This window comes from Gorilla gorilla, chromosome 12 (genome assembly GCF_029281585.2).
Source record: "Gorilla gorilla gorilla isolate KB3781 chromosome 12, NHGRI_mGorGor1-v2.1_pri, whole genome shotgun sequence".
Classification (NCBI taxonomy): domain Eukaryota; kingdom Metazoa; phylum Chordata; class Mammalia; order Primates; family Hominidae; genus Gorilla; species Gorilla gorilla.
Window position 1 is genome coordinate 22875410 of NC_073236.2, and position 16725 is coordinate 22892134.

The window sequence follows — 16725 nt, forward strand, 5'->3', positions numbered from 1 at the left end:
GAGATGGTGCCACTGCACTCAAGCCTGGGCAACAGAGCAAGACTCCATCTCAAAATAATAATAATAATAAATTAAAAAATAAAAATTAACTGAGCATTGTGGTGCACACCTGTAGTCCCAGCTACTTGGGGGCTGAGATGGAAGGATTTCTTGAGCCCAGGAAGTCGAGGCTGCAGTGAGCAGTGATTGGTCCACTGCACTCCAGCCTGGGTGATGGAGTGAGACCCTTTCTCAAGAAAAAAAAAAAAAAAAAAACTTCAATCTACAAAAACATTGGAGTTCTGATGAAGAGAAAAAGGTATCAATTCCAAACTGTGAAAAGAACTGTGAAGAGAAGATTGAAAACAAAACAACAGAAAAGAGTTGTCATAGTTTGTCAGTCCTTTCTCTACATGGGCCAGCCTCTTCTCATGCGTATTGAGTTGTTTCTCCAGAGTCTTTTTTTTTTTTTTTTTGAGATGGAGTCTTGCTCTGTCACCCAGGCTGGAGTGTAGTGGTGTGATCCCGGCTCATTGCACCAGTAGACAGGTATGACAGATATTCCAAAAGTAGCTGAGTCACCTTTTCCCCTGAAACATCAAGAATCCCCACCCCCACCCCTCGCCGCAGGCTAAAGATCCTCTTTCCTAACTAGGGAGGAAGAGGAAGAAGGTTAGGGTAAGAATGAGGGAGATGGTGGTAGAATCTCTGAGAGGGATTCTACTCACCTCCCAGTGGGTTCCAAGGAGTGAGATGGGGGAAAGGACAATTAGAATCCGCAGCAAAGTTTGGGGGTCTGAGAACGAGGAGATTCTCTGCTTCCAATCTGGAACCCTGGGGCCCCAAGGAGTTCCCTGTGCCAACAGGACAGCAGAGCTGTAGACCAGGAATGGCTGAGGCCTCGGGCGGAGATGGGCCCCGGGTAGTTGATGGGATGTTCGTGGTGCTGAGCAGCCTCAGAGAACAGCCAGGGTCCCCCATGAAGCAGCAACCATGAAGCCGCTGAACCTTAGGGCATTTCAAGGTCATGAGAAAAGGTAGGATTGTAAACTTTAGCTGAGGCTTCAGAAAGACAGAAAATGACCTCAGACCACAGGACACCAAGATGCTGCATCAGCCCGTGGACTGGAGGCTAATTGTGGGGTGAATGAGAGAAGGAGGTGAAGGAGAAGATCAAGAATGGACTTGGTTGAGGTTTGGCCTGATCAGGAAAAATCATAAAAGGCCAAAGTTTACCTGGAATTGACTAGATTAATTATTTTACCATCAGGCAGAAGAAGGGGCTAGAAATAGAAATACTGAGATGATTTAGTTATAAAAGCATAGCACAAATACTTCCCACACATTGAAGTGTAGGACTTAAGAATTTAAACTCTCGGCCGGGCGTAGTGGCTCACGCCTGTAATCCCAGCACTTTGGGAGGCCGAGGCAGGCAGATCACCTGAGGTCAGGAGTTTCAGATCAGCCTGGACAACATGGTGAGACCCTTTCTCTAATAAAAATACAAAAATTGTCCAGGCGTTTTGGTGGGTGCCTGTAATCCCAGCTACTCGGGAGGCTAAAGCAGGAGAATCGCTTGAGCCTGGGAGGCAGAGGTTGCAGTGAGCCAAGACCCTGCCACTGCACTCCAGACTGGGCAACAGAGCGAGACTTCATATCAAAAAAGAATTTAAACTCTCTACAAACGTGAATTTTCTTTCTTTTTTTTTTTTTTTTTGAGACAGAGTCGCTCTTTCCCCCAGGCTGGAGTACAGTGGCACAATCTTGGCTCACTGCAACCTCCGCCTCCTGGGTTCAAGTGATTCTCCTGTCTCAGCCTCCCAAGTGATTACAGGCACCTGACACCACGCCCGGCTAATTTTTGTATTTTTAGTAGAGATGGGGTTTCACCATGTTGGCCAGGCTGGTCTTGAACTCCTGACCTCAAGTGATCCACCTGCCTCTGCTTCCCAAAGTGCTGGGATTACAGGTGTGAGCCACCACACCCAGCCAAATGTGAATATTGAATAAGGACTTCAGACACTGTCCTCTGGGTATTACCAACAGGGTTTGACACTAGTAATTGCAGCACCACATAAGAAAGGCCAGACGCTGGTTAGCAAAACAATGGTAATCTTCTGCAATGCAGCACATGTTTGAGAAGCAATTTTATACAGTAGACAGGGTGGAAAAAATGGCTCTTTGGAAGTTTTCTTCTAACTCACAGAATGCATCAGCAAGGAAAGATGGATCCCGGCAAGCTCAGGGGACATATGCCTCTCTCTCTATAGTGAAAAACATTTTCTTTCTTTTTTTTTTTTTTTTTTTTTAGATGGAGTCTCCTTCTGTCCCCCAGGCTAGAGTGCAGTGGCGCAATCTCGGCTCATGCAAGCTCCGTCCCGGGTTCACGCCATTCTCCTGCCTCAGCCTCCTGAGCAACTGGGATTACAGGCCTCCGCCACCACGCCCAGCTAACTTTTTGTATTTTTAGTAGAGACGGGGTTTCACCGTGTTAGCCAGGATGGTCTCGATCTCCTGACCTTGTGATCCGCCCGCCTAAGCCTCCCAAAGTGCTGGGATTACAGACGTGAGCCACTGCGCCCGGCTGAAAAATATTTTCATATCCAGATCAACATTCATTTCTTAAAACATCTTAACACATGTCCTCTGCCTCCTGTGTCCACAGACTCCAGAACCCTAGCATTCCAGAATCCCCCCTCCCTACTGTGGCTGCTCCTCTCTTGGCAGGCACCCCAAGTTCTGGACTAGTATTTCCCCTACAGAAGAGAACAATATCAGCCAATCTCAGACTTCCCTATGCAGATGCAACATATTATGTTTCATATTTCATTCCTAGTCAGTCATTTTGATTGCAAACCTCCTTCTATTTCAATTTTATTACTGTGGGTTTCTTTTTGTTGTTATTGTTTGTTTTTTTTGAGACAGAGTCTTCCTCTGTCACCTAGGCTGGAGTAAAGTGACACAATCTCAGCTCACTGCAGCCTCCACCTCCCGAGTTCAAGCGATTCTCCTGCCTCAGCCTCTCAAATAGCTGGGATTACAGGTGCGTGCCACCAAACCCAGCTAATATATCTATATCTATATCTATATCTATATATATATAGATAGATAGATAGATAGATAGATAGATAGATAGATAGATTTTTTTTTGAGACAGAGTCTCGCTCTGTCACCCAGGCTGGAGTGCAGTGGCACGATCTCGGCTCACTGCAACCTCCGCCTTCCAAGTTCAAGTGATTCTCCTGCCTCAGCCTCCTGAGTAGCTGGGATTACAGGCATGCACCATCACGCCCGGCTAATTTTTGTATTTTTAGTAGAGACGGGGTTTCACCATGTTGGCCAGGCTGGTCTCAAACTCCTGACCTTGTGATCTGCCCACCTCGGACTCCCAAAGTGCTGGGATTACAGGCATGAGCCACCACACCTGGCCTATATAGATATATTTTTTGCATTTTTCGTAGAGATGGGGTTTCATCATGTTGGCCAGGCTGGTCTCAAACTCCTGACCTCAGATGATCCACCTGCCTCAGCCTGCTGGGATTACAGGCGTGAGCCATGCACCAGGCTAGTGTAGTTTTATTTACAAGAGGCATAATAATCCATGAACCAAGATTGAAATATTGTTTCAGGTGAAAATAGTTTCTAAAACTACTTGTGATATTTTCTATGTTAGATTTTGAGAAGAATCTATACTTGCCTTAATTCCTAAAACTAAATAGAAAACATTTCAAAATATACTCATATGTTACTGAAATTTAAAGTCTTTTTTTTTTTGAGACAGAGTTTCGCTCTTGTTGCCCAGGCTGGAGTGCAGTGACATGATCTCGGCTCACCACAACCTCTGCCTCCCAGGTTCAAGCGATTCTCCTGCCTTAGCCTCCTGAGTAGTTGGGATTACAAGCATGTGCCACTACGCTCAACTAAATTTTTTTTTTTTTTTTTTTTAGTAGAGATGGGGTTTCTCCATGTTGGTCAGGCTGGTCTCAAACTCCCAACCTCAGGTGATCCACCCACCTCGGTCTCCCACAGTGCTGGGATTACAGGCGTGGGCCACCATGCCTGGACTGAAATTTAAAATCTTAATTTAGGTGTTCAACATCTTACAACAAAGATACAATCTATAAAATCTGATGTTCTTTTTTTTTTTTTGAGACAGAGTCTCACTCTGTTGCCCAGGCTGGAGTGCAGTGGCACCATCTCGGCTCACTGCCACCTCTGCCTCCTGGGTTCAAGTGATTCTCCTGCCTCAGCCTCCCAAGTAGCTGTGACTACAAGCAGGTGCCACCACGCCCAGCCAATTTTTGTATTTTTAGTAGAGATGGTGTTTCGCCGTGTTGGGCAGGCTGTTCTCAAACTCCTGACCTCAAGTAATCTGCCTGCCTTGGCCTCCTGAATTGCTGGGATTACTGGTGTGCGCCACCACGCCCAGCACTGGATTTTCTTAAATTTCTCTTCTTTCATTTTTTTTTTCTCTACTGAGCACTTCAGCTTTTAATAAAATTTTCTTCTTTTATCTATGAATACTCGTAAACTTTTTTGGGGGGGGACTTATCCAAATGAGCTTCTCAGAGTGTTGCAAGCTAAACATCTCCTCTCATTCTGCATAGAAACAGTGGAGTTCTGGAAGTAAGTGTAACTATTTACCTTTCAAGTCAATAAACCCAAGGGTGCACTTGGGTTTATTGTTCGAACAATTTGAACATTTATTAAGTGCCAACCCTTGTAAAGAATTACCCAGCAACCAGAATTCAACTTGGTCAGCAGGCAAGGAGTCTCGATCAGACAAACTCGCCATTTTGAAATATGAAAAATTATGCCGGGCACAGTGGCTCACGCCTGTAATCCCAGTACTCTGGAAGCCGAGGCGGGCAGATCACAAGGTCAGGAGATCAAGATCATCCTGGCTAACACGGTGAAACGCCATCTCTACTAAAAATACAAAAAATTAGCCGGGCGTGGCGGCGGGCACCTGTAGTCCCAGCTACTAGGGAGGCTGAGGCAGGAGAACGGCGTGAACCTGGGAGGCGGAGGTTGCAGTGAACCGAGATTGTGCCACTGCACTCCAGCCTGGGCGACAGACCGAGACTCCGTCTCAAAAAAAAAAAAAAAGAAAAATTACATGGAAGATGGCTGGAGAAGACAAGGGTCGCATGCTTCTGTGTGCCACCACCACAGAAACATCCCGGATGGTCAGCCCCTCAGTGAATGAATGGAGCTGTTTTGAAACCAGTGGGATGATGACAACTGTGGAAAGACCCCACTCGGATCTCCTGCTGCAGGTGTAATTGACTGAGAACCTCAACTGCTGTCCTCTGAATCTACCACTGCCACATTTACAATAAGACCGTGCTTCCTGAGGGCTACGCCCAGACAGCGACTATGGGATAATAAGGTCACTTCCTGCCACATTCTAATGGGGACTTGGGTCAGTTTGGCCAAAATCATCTGAGAGCTGCACTGCAGCCTGGGACCCTCCTACTTACTCTGTTCTCTTTTCTTTCTGGGGGGTCAAATTTCCCCATTCTGGCCAGGCGAGGTGGCTCACACCCGTAATCCCAGCACTTTGGGAGGCTAAGGAGGGCGGATCACCTGAGGTCAGGAGGTTGAGATCAGCCTGGCCAACATGGTGAAACCCCATCTGTACTAAAAATATAAAAGTTAGCCAGGCATGGCGGCACACACCTGTAATCCCAGCTACTCGGGAGGCTGAGACAGGAGAATCACTTGAAGCCAGGAGGCAGAGGTTGCAGTGAGCTGAGATCTCACCACTGCACTCCAACCTGGGTGACAGAGCAAGACTCTGTCTCAAATAAATAAATAAATAAATATAAAAATAAATAAAATTCCTCATTCCTCCAACTTTCTCCACTTTTTTCCCCTCATCAGTGTTTCTTCCACAAATCTCTTGTATGACAATCGTCTTGGCATCTATTTTTCAAAGGACCTGAACCAACACAAGGTGGTAAAATACTAACATAAAGTTACTGATTTAGCCGGGTGTGGTGGTGCACGCCCGTGGTCCCAGCTACTCAGGAGGCTGAGGTGGGAGGATCGCTTGAGCCCAGGAGGTGGAGGTTGCAGTGATCCAAGATAGCACCACTGTGCTCCAGCCTGGGTGACGGATTGAGACCTCGTCTCAGGAAAAAAAAAAAGTTAAAATTAAAAATATAAAAAAAGATGACAGATATAGTTTGGATATTTGTCCCTGCCCAAATCTCATGTTGAAATGTAACCCCTAGGGTTGGAGGTGGGGCCTGGTGGAAGGTGTTTGGGTCTAGGGGTGGATCCCTCATGGCTTGGATAGCCAGTGAGTTCTCACAAGATCCGGTTGTTGTAAACTGTGTGACACCTCCCCCATCCCTGCTATAGCTTCTCCTTCCACCATGAGTAAAAGCTCCCTGAGGCCTCCCCAGAAGCCAGGCAGATACTGGTGTCATGCTTCCAGTACAGCCTGCGGAACTCTAAGTCAATTAAACCTCTTTTCTTTTTTTTTTAAGACAGAGTCTCACTCTGTCACCCAGGCTGGAGTGCAGTGGTGCAACCTCAGCTCATTGCAGCCTCCGCCTCCCGGGTTAAAGCGATTCTCCTGGGATTACAGGCGCCCGCCACCATGACTGTATTTTTTTTTTTTTTTGAAACAAGAGTCTCCTCCTGTTGCCCAGGCTGGAGTGCACTGGCATGATCTCAGCTCACTGCAACCTCTGCCTCCCAGGTTCAAGCGATTCCCCTGCCTCAGCCTCCCGAGTAGCTGGAACCACAGGCATGCAGCACCCCGCCCAGCTAATTTTTGTATTTTTAGTAGAGACGGGGTTTCACCATGTTGGCCAGGCTGGTCTCAAACTCCTGACCTCAGATGATCTTCCCACCTCAGCTTCCCAAAGTGCTGGAGATTACAGCGTTAGCCACTGTGCCCGGCCTAAACTTCTTTTCTTTATAAAGTACCCAGTCTCAGGTATTTCTTTATAGCAAGGCAAAGAATGGCCTAATGCGATTTGTCTCTAACAGGTTGCCTTTTCCTAGTACTTGATTTGCCCTACCAGGTCAGCAACTCTCCTCAAATGTCAGTCAAGGAGAGACAACTTCAATTTATAGCCAACTACCACACCAATCTCTTTCATCCTAAGAACAATTCCCTATGCCACTCCTTAATGGTACACGAAGGGCCATGTCTCAACTACACCTTCCCCATCTTAACAAGAACATGAACATACATACACACACCACACACTCTCAAGTGCCATTATTCATTTTGAACCAAGTAAGCTTATCCTTTGAAGGCACTCTCCATTTCTCCCCTTAATGAGGCATAATTACTACATTAATAATAACACAAATAAAATGCTTCCCATAAGAATAGCATTTCCAGGCGGGCGCAGTGGCTCACACCTGTAATCCCAGTACTTTGGGAGGCCGAGGCGGGTGGATCATCTGAGGTCAGGAGTTCAGGACCAGCCTGGCCAACATGGTGAAACCCCATCTGTACTATAAATATAAAAATTAGCCAGGCGTCGTGGATGCCTGTAATCCCAGCTGCTCGGGAGGCTGGGGCAGGGGAATCGCTTGAACCTGGGAGGTGGAGATTGCAGTGAGCCGAGATCGCACCACTGTACTCCAGCCTGGGCAGCAAGAGCGAGACTCCGTCTCAAAAAAAAAAAAAAAAAAAGAATAGCATTTCCAAGCCTTATACATAAACAGTACCTCATTTGATCCTCATCATAACATCAAGGGTAGACACGACCAGTATTATTAGCCTCACTTCACAAAGGAAGAAACTGAGACTCAGACTGCCGTCTCTGGGTGTCAGTTTCCAAGTCTGTCCAATGAAGGATTGAGCCCTGTGGCCTCTAAGAAGTCTTCCACTTCTAAAATTGCATAATTTCCATAATTTGTCTGACATCACTAAGATGGTAGTTAGTGGCAGATTAGGGACCTGAGAGAATGACTTGGTGCCAGGCTGATTCTCCCACAATGTGTTATCTTTGCTGCCAATAGCAATGGCTAACATCAGCTATGCGATATGTCCTGCACTGTGCCAGTTACTCACGAGGCATTGTTATTTATTTATTTATTTATTTATTTATTGAGATGGAGTTTCACTCTTGTTGCCCAGGCTGGAGTGCAGTGGCGCAATCTCGGCTCACTGCAACCTCCGCCTCCCAGGTTCAAGTGATTCTCCTGTCTCAGCCTCCCAAATAGCTGGGATTACAGGCGTCCATCACGCCTGGCTAATTTTGTATTTTTAGTAGAGACAGGGTTTCACCACCCTGGTCAGGCTGGCCTCCAACTCCTGACCTCAGGTGATCTGCACGCCTCAGCCTCCCAAAGTGCTGGGATTAGAGGCGTGAGCCACCGCGCCAGTCCAGAGCATTGTTGAATACCTACTCAGCATCGTCCTCCATCCCGCTGCGTAAATGTATTGAGATTTCAGTTACATACACACTTAATGGAGAAGGTGACACCACCCCTGCTCCAAGGATGTACTCTGATCGACACTTTCCATTCTTCTGGCCATAGTCATTGGGTGACTTGGGGGCTCTGAACTGGAATGCCGGAACAGAAGTACACTCTCTCCTACTGAACACACATTAGGAAGCACTGGCTTCTGCTGCTACTGGCAGCCTCTCTGTGGCCCTAAGGGGAAGCCTCAGGATTCTTGTTTGGAACTGATAGTTTTTAGCAGCTAAAATCTGAGACGTCTATACCGTATCCTTAAAACTCTGAATAAACAACATAGGCAAAGACAGATGATGTCACTGAGACCCAGAGAGGATATTAGACCTTGCCCAGCATACATTACCTATTGGGGGCCAGTTAGGACTAAATTACAAGTCTCCAGCAACTGACCTAAGGTTCTCTTGGCCTCAGCATGTGGAAGGGGCCCCAAGTGCAAAGGTTCCGGATAAAGATCAGACTGTGATCTAGCTGATGAACAGAACCCAGAAGTATGTTTGAGGGGGAGGAAGGAGGAGGCTAAGAGAGGCCTTCTTCTGGTCTGCTTTTTTGCCCTGAGGGGATGACACTTAACCACAGCAGGGGCTGCAGCTGAGCCACAGGGATGGTCACAGTGAACCAGTACTTCTTCCCTTCCCCCACTCTAAACCTCTGCCAAGCAGAGAGCCTCTGAGACTGCTCTGGAGAAAGGGGCTGCCTGCCAACTATCTGCCCACCTGGGGCCAGGGTGAGGGCTAGGCCAGTGGCTACATTCTGTGAACAGCTGGAAAAAAAGTAGGCAACACAGTGGCCTTGGGACAATGGCCTTCCCACTCTCCTTGTCACAAAATAGCAGGATTTAAAAAAAAGGGGGGGGGGAGGATATTTATTTAATCCTTTTGTTACAAATTAAAGTTGCTAATTTGTTTTCAAAAATTGCAGGAAATAAAGTACACGAATCAAAGAAACACAAAATATTTAAAAACAAAATAGCTATTTTCCCAACTTTCTTACTTATAGGTATGTCTATACAATTGTGGCAGAATCCAAAGGGAAGGACAGTTTGGTTAGTCCATTTGGTCACAGCAGATGTAGCTGTTCATTTGTTCATCACGGATTTGCTGAGCACTCACCTTGTGCCCTGAAGATACAGTTCAGAAAAAACACCGAAAAGGCCCCTGTGTCCAGCAGCTCACATCTTAATGGTGGAAGGGAGATGAAGGAGAACAGACCATAATAAGTAAGTAAACAATGATTTCAGACTGTGCCAAGAGCTCTGAGGAAAACAGGGTGATATGATATGGAGCGGGGAAAGGTACTTTAGGTACAATGTCAGAAATGCCTCCCCCAGGCCAGGTGAGGGGGTGCAAGCCTGGAATCCTAGCACTTTGGGAGGCCGAGGTGGGTGGATCACTTGAGCTCAGGAGTTTGAGACCAGCCTGAGGTTTCACCATGTGAAACTCAGACTCTACAAAAAAAAAAAAGAAAGAAAAAAAAATCAGCTGGGTGCCATGGCTCATGCCTGTAATCCCAGCACTTTGGGAGGCCAAAGCGGGTAGAGCTCAGGAGTTCAAGACCATCCTGGCCAACATGGTGAAACCCCATCTCTACTAAAAATACAAAAATTAACTGGGCACCGTGGTGGGTGTTTGTAATCCCAGCTACTTGGGAGGCTGAAACAGGAGAATCACTTCAACCCAGGAGGCGGAGGTTGCAGTGAGCCGAGATCACGCCACTGCACCCCAGCCTGGGTGAAAGAGCAAGACTCTGTCTCAAAATAAATAAATTAATTAATTAAATTAAATTAAAATTTAAAAAATTAGCCAGGTGTGGTGGTGCATACCTGTAGTCCCCACTACTTGGGAGGCTGAGGTGGGAGGATCACCTGAGCCCAGGAGGTCAAAGCTGCAGTGAGCCGAGATTGCACCACTGCACTCCAGCCTTGGAGCCTTGGCAACAGAGTGAGACCCTGTCTCAAAAAAAAAAAAAAAAAAAGAAAGAGAAAGAAAGAAAAAAAGAAAACGAGGCCAGGTGTGGTGGCTCATGCCTGTAATCCCAACACTTTGGGAGGCTGAGGTGGGCGGATCACTTGAGGTCAGGAGTTCGAGACCAGCCTGACCAACATGACGAAACCGTGTCTCTACTAAAAATACAAAAATTAGCTGGGTGTGGTGGCAGGCACCTGTAATCCCAGCTACTAGGGAGGCTGAGGCAGGAGAATCACTTGAACCTGGGAGGCAGAGGTTGCAGTGAGCCAAGCATGGGCGACAGAGTGAGACTCCATCTCAAAAAAAGGAAAAGGAAAGGAAAGCAGGAAGAAACGAAGAAACGAAGGAAGAAAGGAAGAAAGAAAAATAAAGAAGAAAAGAGAGAGAAGAGGGAAGGGGAGGGGAGGGGAGCAGGGAAGAGAGGAGAGGCTGGGCCCAGTGGTTCACACCTGTAAGCTGAGGTGAAGGAGTTTGAGGCCAGCCTGGCCAACATCGTGAAACCCTATCTCTACTAAAAATACAAAAATTAGCCGGGGGTGGTGGCACGTGCCTGTAATCACAGCTACTCAGGAGGCTGAGGCAGGAGAATCGCTTAAACCTGGAAGGCGGAGGTTGCAGTGAGCTGAAATCGCACCATTGCACTCCAGCCTGGGCGACAGGGCAAGACTCCGTTTCAAAAAAAAATAGAGAAAGAAACAAAGAAAGAAAGAGAAATGCCTCCCCAAGGTGACAGATGAGCTAAGCCAGGCGAGAAGTCTAAAGAAATTCAAGTGCAAACGCCCTCTGGCAAAAAGGTCTTGGCAGAAAGGTGGTCATTGTGCCTGCTACATTGAAACTGCTCCTGTAAGGCAGGGATCCTATAAGGTAGGCCTTGAATGCCATGATGGGGGGAGCTCGGTTAGGACCCCCATGATAGGTAGGAAGGCAGCTGGAAAGAGCAGTTCTGCCATTCTTACGGATACATTCATGAGCCATGATGGGTCGTCCTGGTGGACCTCCGGAGCCTGACCTGGGTCCACGTTTGAGGTCTCCGACTTTACTGACCCTGGGAAAGTTACTTGAGTTTCCTCATTTGAATAGCCAAGGGTTTCTTGTGTTTGATGCCAAATGCCTTGTGCGGGAATTGGCTCCAAACCTCAGCCTCATCAGTCAATTTATCCTTACGTTCAAGAGCAGCCATTTACAAAACGAGCTCAGAAAATTAAAAAAAAATACAAACTTTAAATCGTTAGAATACTGCATAAACTAAAAGTAGGCCGGGTGCAGTGGCTCACGCCTGTAATCCCAGCACTTTGGGAGGTCGAAGCGGGCGGATCACCTGAGGTCAGGAATTCAAGACCAGCCTGACCAACATGGAGAAACCCCGTCTCTACTAAAAATGCAAAAATTAGCTGGGCATGGTGGTGGGCGCCTGTACTCCCAGCTATTTGTGAGGCTGAGGCAGGAGAATTGCTTGAACCCAGGAGACGGAGGTTGCAGTGAGCTGAGATCGCGCCATTGCACTCTAGCCTGGGCGACAGAGCTAGACTCCATCTCAAAACAAACAAATAAAAACAAAGTAAAAGTAAATTCCCCAGGCAAAGCTGATTGTATTGCTGGGATAATCGACTTTGTCACTGCAGTCTCACTTGGTACTTTAAGAAACTCCATCTGATCCTAGGTCTGGGTCCATCTGGGCGTTCCTGCTAATTTTCTGTTTTAAAAACCTAAAGCAATAAAAATGTTGATATTGACATTTATCATTTTTATCCTCGCCCTCTGCCTTGTTTTGCTGGGAGATCTGTTCCACTTGGCTGAGTTTAGGGAGGGCGGGGAAGCGGGGGAGAAACCGAGGCGCAGGGTGGAGAAAGGGAGAAGCCTTGCAGACTGAACACATGAGAAAATCTGGAGAAGGGATTCGCTGCTGCTTATATCAGGGAAGAACACCGAGAAGTGAAGCACAGAGGGGTCAGGTTCCGGGAGCGGCGGGAAGGTTGCAGGGGGCCTCGGGGCAGGTCCTGGAGCTCAGGCAGCCGGCACCGGGAGCCCAGCTCAGGCCGCGGGGTGCAACCGGGCAAGAGCGCTCGGGCTGCCGAAACGGGAGGAGATCAGAAAAAGGAGAGACATGGAAAAAAGGAGAGGAAGAGGAGCAACACTCAAGCGGGAATGAAGAAGGCAGACACTGAGGAACGCCCGCAGGAACCCGCAGACAAGCAGAGAGCTGGGCTGGGCTGGGAGAGGGGCCCGCGGAAGGGGCGGGGCGTCAGGCGGCTCGAGGCCAATGGGAGGGCGGGCCGGGGCGAGGGCGGAGCACTAGGCGAAACGACGCCAATGGGAGGGCGGGCCGGGGCGAGGGCGGGGAATTAGGCGGTGCGAGGCCAATGGGAGGGCGGGCCGGGCCCTCTGGGCTGAGGCGGGGTGCCAGGCGGCACGAAGCCAGTGGGAGGGTGAGTTAGGGGCAGGGGCGGGGTCCCAAGCCAATGGAAGGGTGATACCGAGAGGGCGGGGCGCCAGGCGGCGAGAGAGCCAATGGGAGGCCGAGTCGAGGACCGCGGGAGGTGGGCCTCCCCGCGAGGGGAGGGAGACCCGGAAGGCGGTGGGGGCGGGGAGTGGAGCTGACAACCTGTCAAATCCACTTTGGGACGAACTAGGTCACGCGCTCCGCGGGCCGGGCACCCCCGCCCGCCAGGCACGGCCGCGGCTGCTTCCTCTTCCTGCCCGCGGTGGTGGGGGTGGGGCAGGCCTCGGGACACCTGCCTCCGCCGCCGGCCGCCGGCCTCGCGCGGCTTCCCGGGCGGTTCTGCCCCGACCATACACTCCCGGCCCGCTCGCGGCGGGAGGAGCCGTGGTTCTGCGGCCGTGGGCGCGCTCTCTACCTGGCCACTGGGAGACCCCCCGCGGCGTCGCGGGGAAAACCTCGGGACTGCCCCGCGCCCCCGGCCGTCTCTGCGTCGCTCCTTCTCGCGCGCGACCTTGGACTCGTCCCCGCGAGCCCGGGTTGGCGGAAGCTGCGGGGGCCGGGGTCGCACTACTTGGCGCGGAAGGGCCGGCGGTGGGCGGAGGGATCCCCGTCCGCGGGGTGAGCCGCAGGAAGGAGCCGGGAGGAGCCGCAGGGGGGGAGCCGGGAGGAACCTGGCGCCGGCACCCACCCGCAGCGCCCACGCGTGCCGCGGTCGCCTGTTTCCCGCGGGAGCCCGGCCGCGCTCGGGGGGAGGCGCTCGCGCAACTGGGGCTGCCTGGGTCTAGGAGCTCCGGAGCCACCGTTTTGTGCCCGTGGAGCCGCGGGGAAGGCGCCGCGCGCTCGGGTCTTCCCGGCGGGTCGTCCTGCACTTTCTTCCTCTCCGGTACGGACCGCGGCGTTCTGTTTCCAGGCAAAGGAAAATAAGTCAAAGACTCAGAAGGCAGCGTGAATCCAGGGCCCGGGATGCAGGGTTTGCTGGAACGCCAGCCGGTGCGATCGCGCCCTTGGGATTCCGCTTAGCCCGCGCGTCCATTTCCCTGCACGGTGGACTCAGTAAAGCCGGATCTGTCCAACGCCTGCAGCGTGGATGTGGAGGCGGACTAATCAACCAGTGCTCTGTTATTATTTCTACCCATCCCTTTTCTCCATGCTAATTTGCTTAGAAGTTTAACATTGAATGGACAGCAAATGTCATGTTCTGTTTAATTATCACTCCTTGACCATTATGTTAATTTCTCTCCCTAACAAGGTGACGCATTGTTTTAAGTAACAATGACCAACTCATCTACTCTTCCAAATTGTGTAAATTGAAGGATAAAATGTGGGAAAACGCTAAATTTGAATGCTAAATTTGAACATTTCACACAATAATTTGAAATGCTTATTTGCAATATTATGGTGTTTCGGAACAGATAAAAATATTTCATTTTCAGACATTTGGTCAACAAATACTTCTTGGACGTTTATATGCAAAGCAATGCATGTAACATTTTCATTACTTTGCAAGTGTGCTTATCAGTAAAAGAATTTTGTTTTAAATTCTAGCCTTCGTTTAAATGTATTTTAGTTACCACATTGGGGAGAAAATAAAATATTGCTATGTACGGAATGTACAGACGTATGTTTTTATATTTACAAAAAATAGTCACTAAGAAAGAAAATATGGCCGGGTGCTGTGGGTCACGCATGTAATTCCAGCACTTTGGGAGGCCGAGGCAGGCGGATCACCTGGGGTCAGGAGTTGGAAACTATCCTGACCAATATGGTGAAACCCACTCTCTACTAAAAATACAAAAATGAGCCTGGGCGTGGTGGCGGGTGCCTGCAGTCCCAGCTGCTTGGGAGGCTGAGACGGGAAAATTTCTTGAACCCGGGAGGCGGAGGTTACAGTGATTGTGCCACTGCACTCCAGCCTGGGTAACAGAGCGAGACTCCGTCTCAAAAAAAAAATATATAGATACATAGAGATATAGATATATATAGATCTATGTATAGATATATAGATATCTATATCTAGGTCTATATAGATATATGTATATATATATCTATATATAGGTCTATATAGATATATGTATAGATATATAGATACGTATATATGTAGATAAATGTATAGATATATAGATCTATAGAGATCTCTATAGATCTATATAGATATATATATAGATATATAGATATAGATATATAGACATATAGGTATATATAGATATCTACATATAGATATATATGTTCCTTAAATTCAACATAAGAATGAGCTTATTCATAATTAGCTGTAGTATTACACTTGAACTACCATATTTATTACATTTATAAATACTGTTTATAAATAGTAATATAAATAGTAAATGCTATTAACATTTAGTAAATGCTATTAAGGTAGGAATAGAGGTTCCAATCTTTTAAATAGAAATTAAATACGAACAAAGCAACAAAAAGAGACCTTTCATATATGGTTATTGGCTTGTCATTGTAGCCAGTTCCTTACTGCCAGCTAATTTTCCAAAGGGAATCGTTGCTTTCTGTTTTGACCAATTGGCAACCTAAACAGTGCTAGAAACTCTTAGCCCTCATTGGGTATATAAATATATATCTTATTTCAAATGTTTTGTTATCTATTCCTACTGAAGGTTGTTTTCTTCTCTCTTTTTTTTTTTTGGGGGACGGAGTCTCACTCTGTCACCAGGGCTGGAGTGCAGTGGTGCGCTCTCGGCTGACTGCAACCTCTGCCACCCGGGTTCAAGCGATTCTCCTGCCTCAGCCTCCTGAGTAGCTGGGATTACAGGCGCCCGCCACTATGCCCAGCTAATTTTTTGTATTTTTAGTAGAGATGGGGTTTCACCAACTACTGACCTCGTTATTCACCTGGCGCGGCCTCCCAAAGTGCTGGGATTACAGTCATGAGCCCGGCCCTCTTTTTTGTTGTTGTTGTTGTTGTTTTGTGCTCATCATTTTGATCTTAATACCCACTAAAAAGATAATAAAACCACAAGTGTTTTTCTTCAGATCACGAGATTGTCAATAATAGAAAGTCAACACTGTCAAATCATGAGAATGAATTGCATATCATTGTACAAAAATTGAACACTGGAATTTAGCTCCTAGATCTATTATATTACCATAATAAGAAAAACTAAAGAATTAAAAAATCTAAACAAAATGCAATCCTGAATGATACTGCGGCCAGGCACAGTGGTTCACACCTGTAATTCAGCATTTTCGGAGGCCAGAGCAGATGGTGGCTTGAACCCAGGAGTTGGAGACTAGCCTAGGGAACATGGCAAAACCTCATCTCTACAAAAAGGAAAAAAGGCAAAACCTCATCTCTACAAAAAATTAGCTGGGCGTAGTGGCACATAGCTGTAGACCCAGCTACTCAAGAGGCAGAGGCAGGAGGATTGCGTGAGAACGGGATGTCGAGACTGCAGTGAGCCGTAATGGCGCCACTGCACCCCAGCCTGGGCAACAGAGCAAGACCCTGTCTCGAGACAACAAGTTCATCTTGCTGCATTTCAGTATTTTTAACTCCTTTAATGTAGTGTAGACAATTTTGATATGATGTGTCACATCTTTTTTTAACGTCTAATTTCTTTTTTTTTTTTTTTTTGAAATGGAGTTTCACTGTTGTTGCCCAGGCTGGAGTGCAGTGGCGTGATCTCTGCTCACTGCAACCTCTGCCTCCCGGGTTCAAGCAGTTCTCCTGTTTCAGCCTCCCAGGTAGCTGGGGCTACAGGTGCCTGCCACCATGCCCGGCTAATTTTTGTGTTTTTGGCAGACACGGGGTTTCACCTTGTTGGTCAGGCTGGTCTCGAACTCCTAACCTCAGGTGATCCACCCACCTCGGCCTCCCAAAATGTTGGGATTATAGGTGTGAGGAGCCCGGCCTTAACGTCT